Source organism: Sciurus carolinensis, chromosome 9 (assembly GCF_902686445.1).
Source record: "Sciurus carolinensis chromosome 9, mSciCar1.2, whole genome shotgun sequence".
NCBI lineage: Eukaryota > Metazoa > Chordata > Mammalia > Rodentia > Sciuridae > Sciurus > Sciurus carolinensis.
Genome location: NC_062221.1, coordinates 16,024,295 through 16,038,981, shown reverse-complemented (window position 1 = coordinate 16,038,981; position 14,687 = coordinate 16,024,295). Strand labels below are relative to the sequence as shown.

The window sequence follows — 14,687 nt, the reverse complement described above, 5'->3', positions numbered from 1 at the left end:
TCAGAAATGATTATTTCCAAATCAACAAGTGAATTACAACCCTAAACCAGAGAACACATGGAAGGTAGCCTTTGAGTCACCTCTTTAAAAGCCTCCTGTTCCTCCTGATGGGGAGAATCACAGCCTCTGGGACAGGAGTCCCCTGTGTTTCTCCTTTGCTTGCAAAACAATAAGCCTTTTTCCTTTTTCTCAAAAAAAAAAAAAAATCAGTGTAGTTTACCATTTGACAGACTAAAGAAAAGAACCACATGATCATATGAATTGATGCCAAGAATGTTTGACATAATTCAATATCTGTGAACAGCAATGGTTTTTTAATTTGTTCTTTTTAGTTATACGTGGCAGTAGGATCTATGTTGACATATTTATACAAACATGGAATATGTCTTATTCTAATTAGGACCCCATTCTTGTGGATGTTGAGATTCACTGTGATGTATTCATATATGAACATAGGAAAGTTATGTCCGATTCATTCCACTGTCTTTCCTATGCCCTTCTCTTCATTCCCCTTTGTCTAATTCAGTGAACATCTATTCTTCCCTCCCCGCCCCTTATTGCATGTTAGCATCCACATATTAAAGAGAACTTTCAGCCTTTGTTTTGGGGGGATTGGCTTATTTCACTTAGCAAGATAGTCTCTAGAACTGTCCATGCACTTACCAGCAAATGTCAGTAACATTAAAAAAATTTTTCAGCAAAGAATAGAGAATATCCCTATCTTAATAAGGAACAATTAAAAACTATAGTTAATATCATACTTCATCATGCAAACCTGGATGTTTTCTTCCTAAGATTCAGAGACATGCAAGTTTGCCTCCTTCTGTCCAGCCAGTGCAATAAGACAAGTAAAAGAAGTGAAAGACAGATGTGTCACAAAGAAAGAAATACAACTCTCCATATTTGCAGAAAGCATGATTGTTGATGAAGAAAATCCCAAATAATCTTTTGTAAAGGAATATAAAACTGTTTATTGATCATTGTTCACCAGAATTTACTGTAAGGTATACAATATACAGTTGGATAACATTCTGATTAATACAAAAGATATTTTTCTTGGATTCTGCTTAAATAACAAAAACTCAAATATTGGAAATATTGAGTCTACATGTAAGGAATGAGTTGGGATAAAGAAAAAAATGCAGGCCAATGATTTGGACTAGAGAAGTTTGTTGATTTGTCTATGCAGCAGTTCCTAACCTGACAACCTCTCTAACTATCTGATGAGGTTCCATGAGCCAAGTCTTAGATATTCCATTAATCATGCCCATTCAGTCAAACTGCACATAGATTTCAACATTTTGTAAAGGAACGCTCACTGGAGAAACCTTTAAATGTCCACGTAACTAAATCTTGCTTGGCTAATTAAAACATACCAGGATTTGTCTAGCTTCCTCATCTGGGTAGGACATAAACTTTTGCATTTATTCAACTATAGATGTAAATATGGATTTTAATAAGGCTGCTTTAAATTGTAAAATTTAAACTTTCCAATTAACTACAGAGTCGACCATTTAATTCTAAATCTTATGGCTTCAGGAAATTTTTTTAATTTAACTTAAAGTGATTTATTTCTCAGCTTGCTCAGAATGATGGCTTCGCACACACGTACAGACAGAGTATGCGAACAGTTATCCAGCGTCTTCTTCTGGACAGGAATACCAAGTTAGTCTCTTTTCATAAAAAGCAATTATAATGTCTCTTTTGTCAGCATCAAGCCTACCTCATCTGGTTCTTCCCATCTCATGAGAAAAATAAGATCTCCGCTGCTGTCTGTGTCACCAATTACTGGTTCAGGATCAAGACTTCTTGCAAGGACTCTTGGTTCATCTGCATCTTATTTATTTGCTAACATTCAGTTCACTGCCCAATATATTCTTTTTGTGCCATCTTTTTCTTTACCAGCTTTTAGAGAACTAAAAAATGTTTCAATAACTCTGGGCCATCAGTTTTCTCAGTTTCAGGCATTATCAGCGTCTGTAAATCGTTTTCACTTCAGGATGAAAACGATGCTGGTCCAGGACTTTTTCCACCACAAATTCTCCAGCCTCTGCCTCTTCAATGTTTTTTCTCTTTCTATTCTATTTAGTCCCATTTTTCAATGTTGTTGTATTTGAGGCCATTTTATTGCAGATTGAAGAGTTTTGATTCACCACCTATAAGAAGCTCTGGGTCACAAATTGGCAGTGTCTCCCCCAAATAATCCTTTAAAAAATAGAAGAAAAGACTCCTGAAACTAATAAATACGTTCATCAAAGTGGCAGGATACAAGATAAACATGTAAAAATCAAATGTATTTTTATATACTAGCAATGAATAAATGGATACCAAAAGTATAAATACAATACAACTTACAATCAATCACTAAAAATATACTTAGGTGTAAATCTAACAACACATGTACAGTATTTACGCTGAAAACTAAAAAGTAGTGAGGAAAGAAATCAAAGATCTAAATAAATAATGTTCAACATAGTAAAGAGGTCAATTTGCCCAAGTTGATATACAGAGTTAAGGTAATCTCTATCAAAATCCTGTCAAGATTTTTTGTATAGATAGGATAACTCAAAACCATATGTGGAAAGTCATAAGAAACACAAGAGTTAAGACAATCTTGGAAAAAAAGAAAGTGGAAGATATCAGTCTATCTGATTTTGTGATTTATTATATATCCACAGTATTCAAGACCATGTGTTATTGACAGAGGAACAGACACATATATCATAAAACAGAACTTAGAATTAAAAAATAGAGCAACACAAATATTTGAAAATGAAAGCACAATTCAATGGAGAAAGAATGGTCATTCTGACCAGTGAATATTGGAGTAATCAGACATCAGGCAAAATAATCAGTAATCAGTAATCAGTAATCAGTAATCAGTAATCAGGCAAAAGGCAAACAAACTGAAACAAAGCAGATGTTCATTCTGTGAGTCTTGAGAATAGTCACCTATAAAAGTCATTCAGTCTCAGGCAGGGGTGATCACTATCCTTCCATAATTGAAGGAATGACTGACTTTACAACTTATACAACTGTATTAACTAAATTGGTAGCTTATATTCTTATTAGGAAAATATATGTTGCTATCTAAGTTATGAATAACTAAATATACAGGCCATTTTTTTAAGGAATGAATGGTTTAAATGAAGTTCTAGAGCATTCAAAATAAGTTTCCAGAGGTAAAAACATAATAAAATGTGTGATTAAGTAAAAAAAAAAAAAAAAAAAAAGGCAAACAAACAAAAATCCTTAACCTAAGGTTCATAACCCTATACTAAAATTAATTCAAATGTATCAGCGTGGTCTTAAATGTAAAGCATCAAATTATAAAACTTTCAGGAAAAAAATTAGGCAAAGAGTTCTATGTAACAGCAGAAAGAGTAACTCAGAAAGGAAAAAGTTGACTTATTGAACTTCCTCAAATTAAAAACTGTTGCTCTCTGAAAGACTTCGAGAATGGGAAGAAAAAAAGAAAGAAAGAATAAGCTACAGTCCGGGAGGAAATATTTGTAAACCCTATATCCAACAAAAAACTACCACCTGTAATATCTAAAGAACATTCAAAACTTAGCAGGAAAAAATAAATCCAAATAGAAAATAGGCAAAAGACATGGAACGACATCTCACTTAAGAGGCTATAAGATGAAATCAGCACATAAGATGTTCAGAATCATCAGTCATGGGTTGGGATGTCACTCAGCACAGTGAGTACAGTGGTTGCCTGGTTGTCCTCCAGGTCATGTCTTCAATTCCCAACACCGAAAACACACGCACGCACGCATGCACACACCGCACGCAAAATCACTAGTCACTATAGAAACGCAAATTAAACTACAATGAAAGATCACTACACACCTGGTGTAAGGGCTAAAATTAAAAATAGTGACAACACCAAAGATTGTCAAGGTTATAGAGAAACTGGATCATTTATATATTGATGGTGGAAATGTAAAATGGTACAGTCATTCTGGAAAACAATTTGATTGTTTCTTTAAAAGAAGAAAAAAAAGAACATGCAACTACCATATGATCCAGCAATTGCACTCCTGGGCATTCATCCTATAGAAATAAATCTCAGTATCACAAAAACATGTACATGAATGTTGGTAGCATCTTTTTTATAATATCCAAACACTGGAAACAACCAGATGTCTTTCAATGAATAAGCAGGTAGACAAATATCATACATCCATACCATGAAATGCTATTCAGCAATAAAAAGGCAAGGAATTAGTGATAAAAGCAACAAGCTGAATGGATGTTCTGAAAGACTGAAAAAAGGCATTCTCAAAAGTGTATACTGTAGCATAAATGATCCCACTAATATACAATTCTTGAAATTACAAAATTATAGAGATGGAGAACAGGTTAGTAACTGCCAGGGGCTGAAGAATGGATGGGAGACTTCTGGTTTCTGGTCTAAGATTAGAAGCTTGGAAGTCACCACTTCTTCCTAAGAAGTAAAAACCTTAATGAATTGAAAATTCCCCATAGATCCTTAAGAGAAATGAGGAAACAGGGAAAACAATTGACTCAAAACCTGGAGAGACTGGCAAATAGAGAGAATCACAACTTAAAGGAGCAGAAATCCATAAATGGAAACCTCAGTGGAAGCTGGTGCTGGCCAGGACCTGAACTAGAACTGATGAGTTTCTGAGGCTCGGTGTGGGCAGCTCTGAGATATTAAAGCTGACTCCAGAGAGACCCAGTCATCGGGGTCCCCACACCTGTCAGTTACCTTCTGGAGCTCCACAAGGGTCTCAGAGTATCAGAGAAAAATCCCCGCATGCTTCCAACCAGGTGACAGGAAAGGAAGGATTTTAACGTGTGGGAGTGCTCTGCTCTTCTTGAGGAGCTCTGCCCTCTGAGGAGTCCTGTCACCAGACCCTCGTCAGCAGGGGTGTTGTCAGAGCCTAACTGACCTGGAGGAACAACCGGCTCAAGCCCTCTCCGGCTCCTGAGCCACCTATGCGGGAGGAAGGGGACCAGGAGCACAGGGAAGACCACAGTCCCGGCACAGGCTCCCGAAGACTGGAGCCTGATGACAGGACTACAGGGAACGTCCCCTCCCCTTCCGCCCAAGGCACCTGACTGACGGCCGATTCACAGAAGTTCCTCTTACCCAGGACATCAGGTCTGTCAAGAAGGAAATTATAAGACATACCAAACGGAAAAAGGACAGTCTGAAGTCTCCGATCAGACATCAAAACCAGACTCATGGAGGACCATGAGGGTGACAGTGGAATTAGCAGACCTGGAATTTAACGTGACTATGATTAAGATGCTAAGGATGCTCAATAGACTGCAGGCAAGAACACAGGGACAATGTAAGCAAAGAGATGTAAGTTCTGCAAAAGAAACAAAAATAATGTTAGAGATCAGAAATGGAGAATGCCTCTCATGGGTTCATTAGTAAACAGGACATAGGAAAGAAACTCTGAGCTTGGGGCTCTCAACACAAGCCTTCAAAGCACAAAAGCAAAGAGAAAATAATACCCAAGTACCACAAAAGGTAAAAAAATACATGTAATGAGAATACAGAAAGAAGAAAGATGGGAACAGAACAAAAAATTAAAACAATGATGTCTGAAACTGTTCCCCAAATATCAGACACCTAACCACAAATCCAGTAAGTTCAGAGAACACCAAGTAGTATAAATACCAGAAACAATACACTTAGTCACGTCGCTTTCAAACTACAGAAAACCAAAGATAAAATCCTGAAATAAACCAGATTGGAAAATAAAAGATTAAATTATATCTGACTTCTACTCTGAAACCATGCATGCAAGAAGAGAATGGAATGAAATATTTAAAGTCTTGAGAGGAAAAACCCATCAACCCAGAATTTTGTACTTTGCAAAATTTTCCTTCAAAAGTGAAAAAGAAATAAGGACTTTCTCAGGAAAAAAAAAAAAAAATGGGCCAGAATTTCTACCAGAAGACTTGTCTTAGATGAAATTCTAAAAGTTCTTTAGAGAAAGAAAAATTGTATAGATTAGGGACTCCGATCTACATAAAGAATGGAAGACTGTCACAGAAAGAATAAGTTAAGGTGACAGAAAAAGTTTTGTTTTTCTTAATTGATGTAACGGCTAACATGTTCTTCAATATAATAGCCACACTTTTATTTGATCATGTATTTATAAATAAGTATGTTATATTTAATGCATATGCTTATATAAAGTGAAATGAGGGACAGCATAACATAAGTAAAGGAGGGGAGCATTAGGATTATTTATTACCCAGGGTACTACACTACCCATGAAGTATAGTATCATTGAAAGTGAACTTGAATTAGATGTGAATGCATATTGCAAGCTCTAACACATCCTTTAAAAATTAAAGAAAAAACACAACTGATATGCTAAGAAAGTAGAGAAATGAAATCATAGTTTTAAAATCCTCAGGTGAGGGCATAGCTCAGTGGAAGAGAGATAAAGTAGAGTTGTGCAAGGTCCTGGGTTTGGTCCCCAGCACCCCCCAAAAAACTTAATAGAATTTCACATGCTAGATAAGCAAACCACAAAAGACCAAAAATAATGAGGAGTAGAAAATAAAAATAGGAACAAAGAATTAAGCCACAAATAGAAAACAGTAACAAATATGACAGCTCCTAATCAAACTATATTAGTTTATTACTCTGAATGGCAATGGCTTAAAGGTACCAATTAAAAGACAAAGATTGTCAGACTAGATCAAAAAACAAGACCCAATTATACATTGTCTCCAAGAAACCCATTCTAAGTACAAAGATATATGTGGCTTACAGGTAAGTGAATGTAGAAAGATGTACCACACTAAGGATAATCAAAAGAAACAGGAGTAGCAACATTAATTTCAAACACAGAGAACTTCACAGAAAAGAAGGTCGTTGGAGATAAAAGGAGTATAGTATTCCATATGCTGAAAGGGCTAATTTTCCAAGAAGATGTAACAATGCTTAACATATATGACCTAGCAACAGAGCATCCAAATACAGGAGGCAAAAACAAAGAGGAAATAAATGGATGAATCCACTAATATACTTGGAAACTTACACACCCCTCTATCAAAAATGGTTGAATCCACAAAAGAGAAAATCAGTAAGAACATAATTGAACACAACACTACCATTAATCAATTGCATAAAATGGACATCCAAAGATAAGTTCATCTGAAAGAACAGAATACACATTCTTCTAATTCACATAAAACAGTTACCAAGATAGATCATATTTTAGGCCAAAAGAAAACTTTTTAATAAACTTAGAAGAATAGAAATCATGTAATGTCAGCTCTTTGACTTGTAATAGAAGTAAACAAGAAATCGATAATAGATAACTATAAAATGTTAAAATACTTGTAAACAACACACTTTTAAATAACACATGAGCCAAAGAATGGATCTCAAATTAGACAAACATCATTACCTAATGTACATGTATGATTACACAAACAGTGTGACTCTACTTCACATACAACCAGAGAAACAAAAGTTGTACCCCATTTGTATACAATGAATCTAAATTTAAAAAATTAAAATTAAAATTAAAAAATTAGCAAATCTAATTATCAAAATCCAAAATGAAAAAAAGAAAAGATCTCAAAAAGTATCTTAAAATATTTTAACTAAATGAAAATACAATTTATCAAAATTTGTGAGATTTGCAAAAGCAGGGCTTGTAGGGAGATTTATAGCATTGACTACAACATTGGAAAAGAAAGATCTAAATCAATCATCTTAAGGGACTGCAAAAAGAAAAGCAAACTAAATCTAAAATAAGCAGAAGAAAACAAAAATTGGAACCAGAATCCAAAACATTTGGAAAAAAAAAATGCAACCAAACCAAAAACCAGGTCTTTGAAAAGATCAGTAACCCTTTAAGTGAGATGTTGGCGAAGAAAAAAAAAATGACAAAATGACTCACACTATGAAGGAAAGACAAACATCACTACAGATTCATGAATGTTAAAAGGATAAGCGAGAAATACTATGAACAACTCTGGGCCCACAAATTTCACAATCTAGATGAAATTTCCTGAAAGACACAATTTACAAAATTCACATGAGGAATATATAACCTGAATGTGCCTTTTTCTACTAGTAAGATGAGTTCATAATTTACTGACTTTCCAAACAAAAAGCACCAGGCTCAGGTAGTTAACTGGTGAATTCTACCAAATATTTCACAAAGGACATATACCAATTATCTATATTCTACTGAGGGAATACTAACTCCCTCAATAAGGGCAGCATTACTATAGTAGCAATTTAAAAAAGACCTTCCAAGAAATAAAGCCACAGACCAATATCTCCCATGAATATAGACACAGTATTAGTAAGTTGATTCAATAATACATATAAGAATTATACATCATGGCCAAGGGGGATATATCCAGGTATGCCAGGCCAGTTTATTGTATTAAAAAAAATCAATTAATACAATCTATCACATCAGTTGGCTAAAGGGGAAAAGTTACATGATTTTATCAATAGATGCAGAAAAGCATTTGACAAGGTGCAAAACCTCTGTAAGAAAACTCTTGGTAAACACGGAATAGCGGGGAACTTCTTCAATTGATAAAGAATATCTACCAAAAAAAAAACAAAAACAAAAACCTTTTCAGGCAACGTCATATTAAATGGTAAAAAAAAAATAGGAGTTTTTCTACTAAGATAAGGAATAAGGCAAACATGTCCCCTCGTACCATTGTTTTTCCACATGTTTTGGAATCTTAGTTAATGCAATAATATAAGAAAAGGAAATAAAAGTTATCCAGATGGGGAAGTACAAAATAAAGCTTTAGATGACATAATTCTTTATGTGGAAAATTCAAAAGAATTGACAAATTAAAAAGGAGGAACCCAGGGAACTACTAATGATTCTAGTAATGCTGCAGGACACAAGGTTAATATAAAAAGTCAATCATTTTCCTATATCCCAGAAATAACAAGCAGAAGTTAAATTTAACAGAAAATGCCATTGACAAGACTCCTAAAAAAGGAAATACATTGGTATAAATCTAACAAAATAAGTACAAAACCAATATGGGGGAAACAACAAAATTCTTATGAAATAAATCAAATAAGAACTAAATGCCATAATTTTATTATTCTTTATGGCTGAGTAATATTCCATTGTGTGTATATACCACAGTTTCTATATCCATTCATCTATCAAAGGGCATCTAAGTTGGTTCCACAATCTAGCTATTGTGAATTGAGCTGTGATAAACATTGATATGGCTGTATCTCTGTAGTATGCTGATTTTAAGTCCTTTGGGTATAAACCAAGGAATGGGATAACTGGGTCAAATGGTGGTTCCTCTCCAAGTTTTCTAAGGATTCTCCACACTTCTTTCTAGAATGACTGCACCAATTTGCAATCCCACCAGCAATGTATGAGTGTACCTACTTCCCCACATCCTCACCAATACCTATTGTTGCTTGTATTCTTGATAATAGCCATTGTAACTGGAGTGAGATGAAACCTTAGTTTTTTTATTTGCATTTCTCTAATTACTAGAGATGTTGAACATTTATACATAATGGAATATTTCTCAGCCATAAAGAATAAAATTATGGCATTTGCAGGTAAATGGATGCAGTCAGACAAAATCACACTAAGTGAAATAATCCAATCCCAAAAAACAAAAGGCCAAATGTTTTCTCTGATAAGGGATGCTGATACATAATGGGTGGAAGAGGGGCAAGGGAAAGAATGGAGGAACTTTGGATTGTGCAGAGGGAAATGTTGAGGGGAGGGAAGGGCAGGGGGAAGGAAAGATGGTGGAATGAGACAAAACATCATTACCCTATATACATGTATGATTATATGAATGGTGTGAATCTACATCATGTACAACCAGAGAAATGAAAAGTTGTACTCCCTTTGTGTACAATGAACCAAAAATAAAAACAAAAATATAAATATAAATAAAACAAAAAAAAGAACTAAATGAGTGAAGATATATTCCATTAGTATAGGAAGACAATATTATTGTCTTGATAAGTTGAAGATCCTATAACAGATTATCACGGACTGGAGGCTGAGACAGCAAACATCTGTCTCACAGTTATGGACTCTGAGAAGTCCAAGATCACAATGCCAGCAGATCCCGTGTCGGGGGGGACTCACTTCCTGGTTTGTATATAGTGGTTTTCTGGTTGCATCTTCACAAGGTAAAGAGAGAGAAAGGAAACAAGCTTTCCAAGACTCTTTTCATAAGTGCACTTTACTCACTCAGGAGGGCTCCACACTTGTGCTAAGGAACTTCCAAAGTCGCCCCCTCCAATAGTTCGCTTTGGGGTAGGATTTCAACACATGGATTTGAGAAGGACACAACATTAAATCTGTAATAATTATCAAGCTGTCTTTTCATCCCTACTTGATCTAAGATTCAATATAATCCCAATCAAAATTCCAGCAAGTTATTTTGTGTATACTGACAAACTAATCCTAAAGCTTATATGGAAAAGCAGAAGACCAACCCAATATTGAAGGAGTAGAATAAAGTTGAAGGATCAACACTACCTGATTTCAAGACTTGCCATATAAGTAACAGGAGCAAGACAGTATAGAGTTGGTGAAAGAATGGACTAATAGGGCTGAGGTTGTGGCTCAGTGGTGGAGTGCTTGCCTGGCGTGTGTGAGGCCTGGGTTCCATACTCAGCACCACATATAAATAAATTTAAAAAAGATCCATTGACAACTAAAATATATACATATTTTTAAAAAAGAGAATGCACTAATAGATCAGTGGAACCAAACAGCCCAGAAATAGATCCACATAAATATAGCCAATGATCTTTGGGAAAGGATCAAAAGAAATACAAGGAAGGAAGAAAAAAATGTCTTTTCAACAAATTGCACTGGATGAATTGGACATCCACATGCAAAAAATATTTAGACACACATACCTTTGCAAAAAATTAATTGAGAATTATTAGGGAGGTCTGAGCAGCCCCCAAGGGCGCCAAAGAACAACCAATCAGACGCCGGCAGATAAATCCCAGTGGCATCTCGCAACTGCCGTCAATCAACGGAGTCCCCAGCCAAACCTAGGGGACACACTAACCCTCAAGCCTTCCCCCACCTATGCCGGACTACAGGAAACGCAGCCCCATAGGGGCCGAAGCCGGGCTTCCCCAGCCCTGTACCCTGGCCTTCACCCTGGAGGACGGTGAATCTTGCCCAAGAGCCAAGCCCACTGAAGCCTTGGTCGGCTGCGTTTGGTCTGACTCCTATCTGGTCACCCGCATCTGACCTACAAGAATAGATCACAGACCTAATGTAAAACTCGAAACTATAAAGCGCCTCAAAGATAACATAGGAGAAAATCTAGACATGTGTGGGCTTCACAACAACTTTTTGCTGTAACACTAAAGGTGTGATCTATGAAAGCAAGAACTGATAAGTTGGACTTCCTTAAAATTAAAATATCTGTTCAGTGAAAACATCAAGAGGGAATGAAAAGACGGGGAGAAAATTGTAAAGCATATCTGATAAAGGACTCAAAATACATCAAGAACTCTTACAAGTCAACAACATGAACACGAACAGTCTTTTAAAATGGGCGGAAGATCTTAACGAACACCTCGCCAAAGAAGACATCGATGACAGATAAGTCTATGAAAAGATGCTTTGCATCGTACATCACAAGGGAAATGAAAATTACGACAATGAGATACCTCTGCGCAGGTTCTGGACTGGCCACATCTAGAACCCTAACGAGCAATGCTGGGGAGGATGGGAAGCATCCTTGGTGGTGGGGCTGCAAGCTGGTGCAACCACTCTGGAAGACAGTTGTCAGTATCTGATGAAAGTTAGTAAATGACATGCGATCCAGCAGTCAAGCTCCCTGGTATTTACTGCAAACTTGGGTTCTCAGGGAACGTTGGCAATGCTGGAGGCTGTGCTTGTGCGCAGGCAGAGTGTGCATGGAAATCTCTGTACCTTCCACCCAATTTGCTATGAAACTAAAACTTCTCTGAAAAATAATTGAATTTATTTTTTAAAAGCGAAGGCGTTGAGTCCGAGGAAGGTGGGCGTGGCTAGACAAAGGCCCCCGAGGGATCCCCTTCCCTGTGGTGATTCGCTTACACCAGGTCGACCTCTTGGTTTTAATCCTGTTCTGTTTTTGCAATAAGTCACCCCTGGAGAAAACGGGGCACAGCATACACCCATACACCGTCGTTCTTGGTAAGATTTCTTAGAACGGCATGCAAATCTACGATCAAATCAAAATGAAATTTTGATAAGAAAAAAGGAACCTCTCACATATTTAACGACATGGTGGATCTCAAAATCATTATGCAAAAGAAGTCAAATAAATATGGCTTCATCCATATTGTGTGATTCCATTTTTTATGAAATCCAACCTATTTTAGCTTGAGTTTTGTAAAATGCAAACTACAGTGACAGAACAAGAGATGAGTGGCGGTGGGGCGGGGGCCAAAGCTATGCAATGCTGTCCCGTCTTGAGAGCCGGCTGGTGGCTTTCCAGAGGCGAACAACTGGCAAAACTCTCTGAAGTGCATCCTTTAACTGCATGTGGTCTGTCTTGCGTATTATTTATTTCTCAATAACATCGATAAGACAAAAATATAAGTGAATGGTCCAGAAACCAAGGTCTCCAGGTAGTGACATTACTCACTGTGAAGCTCTTGGCCCAACCAGGGAGGACGGTCTAGGCTCGCAGCATTCCAGGGAGATTTGAAAGCCAGCCTCGTAATTACTCAGGAAACACTTTCCAATTCCCTTTACGCACGGAGATCCCCGTCTGTTGGAAGAGATGCAGCCACGTGAGGGACCAAGACTGTGCTGGGCTGAGTGCAGGCGGGAACCCAACAGGTCAAGATGAGAGACCCAGGAGCAGGGCTGGGAGGACAGCAGACGGGAGCTGGAGGTGAAGATTGCTCCTTCCCTTAACTACTGGGATCACCCCCTGTGCTTTGGCCACCCGGACCCTTTACTAGTATCTGTCACATTTGCTTCCTCCTTCACCCCATCAGGTACAGATCCTGGCAGGTTTACCACCCTGATCTCTTCCCACTGCCTCCTCCCCAGGTCACAACCGTGTCCTCGTGTGCCTGCGCCATCGGAGAACCTCCTGCCCATCTCACTCCACGACGTCCTCCTACCTCTGTGCGTAATGACAGACTTCCGTCAGGTTTCCTGGAAACAGGGCCTAAGCTGGGATTCTTGCTCAGTGACTTGTTGCAGGAATGCCCTCCAGGAAGACAGGTGAGGGAAGCAGGAGGCAGAGGAGTTAAGCAAGGGTGTGGTCAGTAAGATGAGGGGCACTAATTGTACCAGAGCTGGTCCCACTTTGCAGCAAGGTAGACTGCCTCCCTGTGTCCGCTAGCCTCTGACTTGAGGACGGGGAAGAGGGGACATCGTGTTTCAGGCAGTTGCAGATTGAAGATGATTTGGCCAAGGACAGCCCTTTGGAAAGGGGGATGGCCGTGAACAGCAAATACCACAGCTGGAATGGGCCACCAGCAGGAAAAGGAATTTGGACAAGGCGCCACCAGCCTCTACTGCAATGGCCTTTCCAACAAACATGCCTAACTGCCTCACATCTTTGATTAAAACTGTCAGATGGTTCGTCTGCACCGTGCTGGGGTAGCGGGGACATAACCTAAACTCTGTCTTCACCACAACTCGATCCAAACCAAATCAACCTTCCTGATGGCTCACCAGGTAGTGAGTGGAAGCAATCGCCCAGATAATTTCTTTTCCTAATCCTCTTGTTTGGGGGCATCAGAGTTGGAACGATCCAGATTACCTGTATGGGTTGATCAAACAAGACTGACAAGAGCATCCCCTCGTCTGTCACTTTGGCTCGGAAGATGCTGTCACCGAGGTCCTCTTTTCTTCACTCTCGCCCTGAGGAATGCAGAGAAGGTGACCTGGCACACGGGTAGACTGTCAGCCTGCATGGTGTGACATCTCAGCCCCCTGCTCTTTGATCCCACCTGCCTAATTGGGCTTCGTCAGGATCACTCTCTCACTCAGGAGGGTGGAGTTGATGCAGCCTGATGGAAATCAGAAGGCACTGTCGGCTCCGTCCTGGGGCCCGGGAGCCTGTCAGCATGCTGATCACAGAAGAGCTGCAAGCAGAAGCAGTGTCTAACCAGCAGAGCTACCACTTAACGATGACAGACGCCACACAGAACCTGTGGGTGCCCTGCATGGGCAGGAAAGACGCATCCCCTGGGGGCCAGCAGAGCCGGCCCCTCGGCTGTTGCCCTCACAGCACTGCCCAAACCATGACCATCGCAGCTTCCCTAGGCTACCATGTTCTAGGTTCTGTTACCCCCACGCACAGGACAGGCTTGGGACGGTGAGGGCACCTGCCCAGGGCTACCTGCAAACCTCTGTAGGACCCAAGATTCACATGCAAACCTATTTTTCTCCTCTGACCATTAAACTCCAGGGGAAAGGAAACACAACAGAAAAGAGAACACAATACCCAGATGAGAGAGATTTGGCTCCTGTGATTCTCCTCAGCTCAGCTGAGGGGGTCCCAGGTTCCCCATCCCTGCCTTTTCCATGTTGTTCTAGATGGAGGGTGGAAGGAAGGGGGGGTCCTGTTACAGCTTTGAGCACGGGGAGGAGCCTCTGAGGGCAGGATGTCCCTGTGGCCACTTCCCTGGGTAGAAGCCTGAGCAGAACGAAGCAGGCAAGACGATGACC

General features: G+C 39.0%; 1 pseudogene; it reads right to left on the bottom strand.

Moving 5' to 3' along the window:
* Window positions 1-1,631: 1,631 nt before the first annotated feature.
* On the bottom strand, window positions 1,632-2,123 carry LOC124992847 (chromobox protein homolog 3-like; annotated as a pseudogene).
* Between the last annotated feature and the right edge of the window lie 12,564 nt (window positions 2,124-14,687).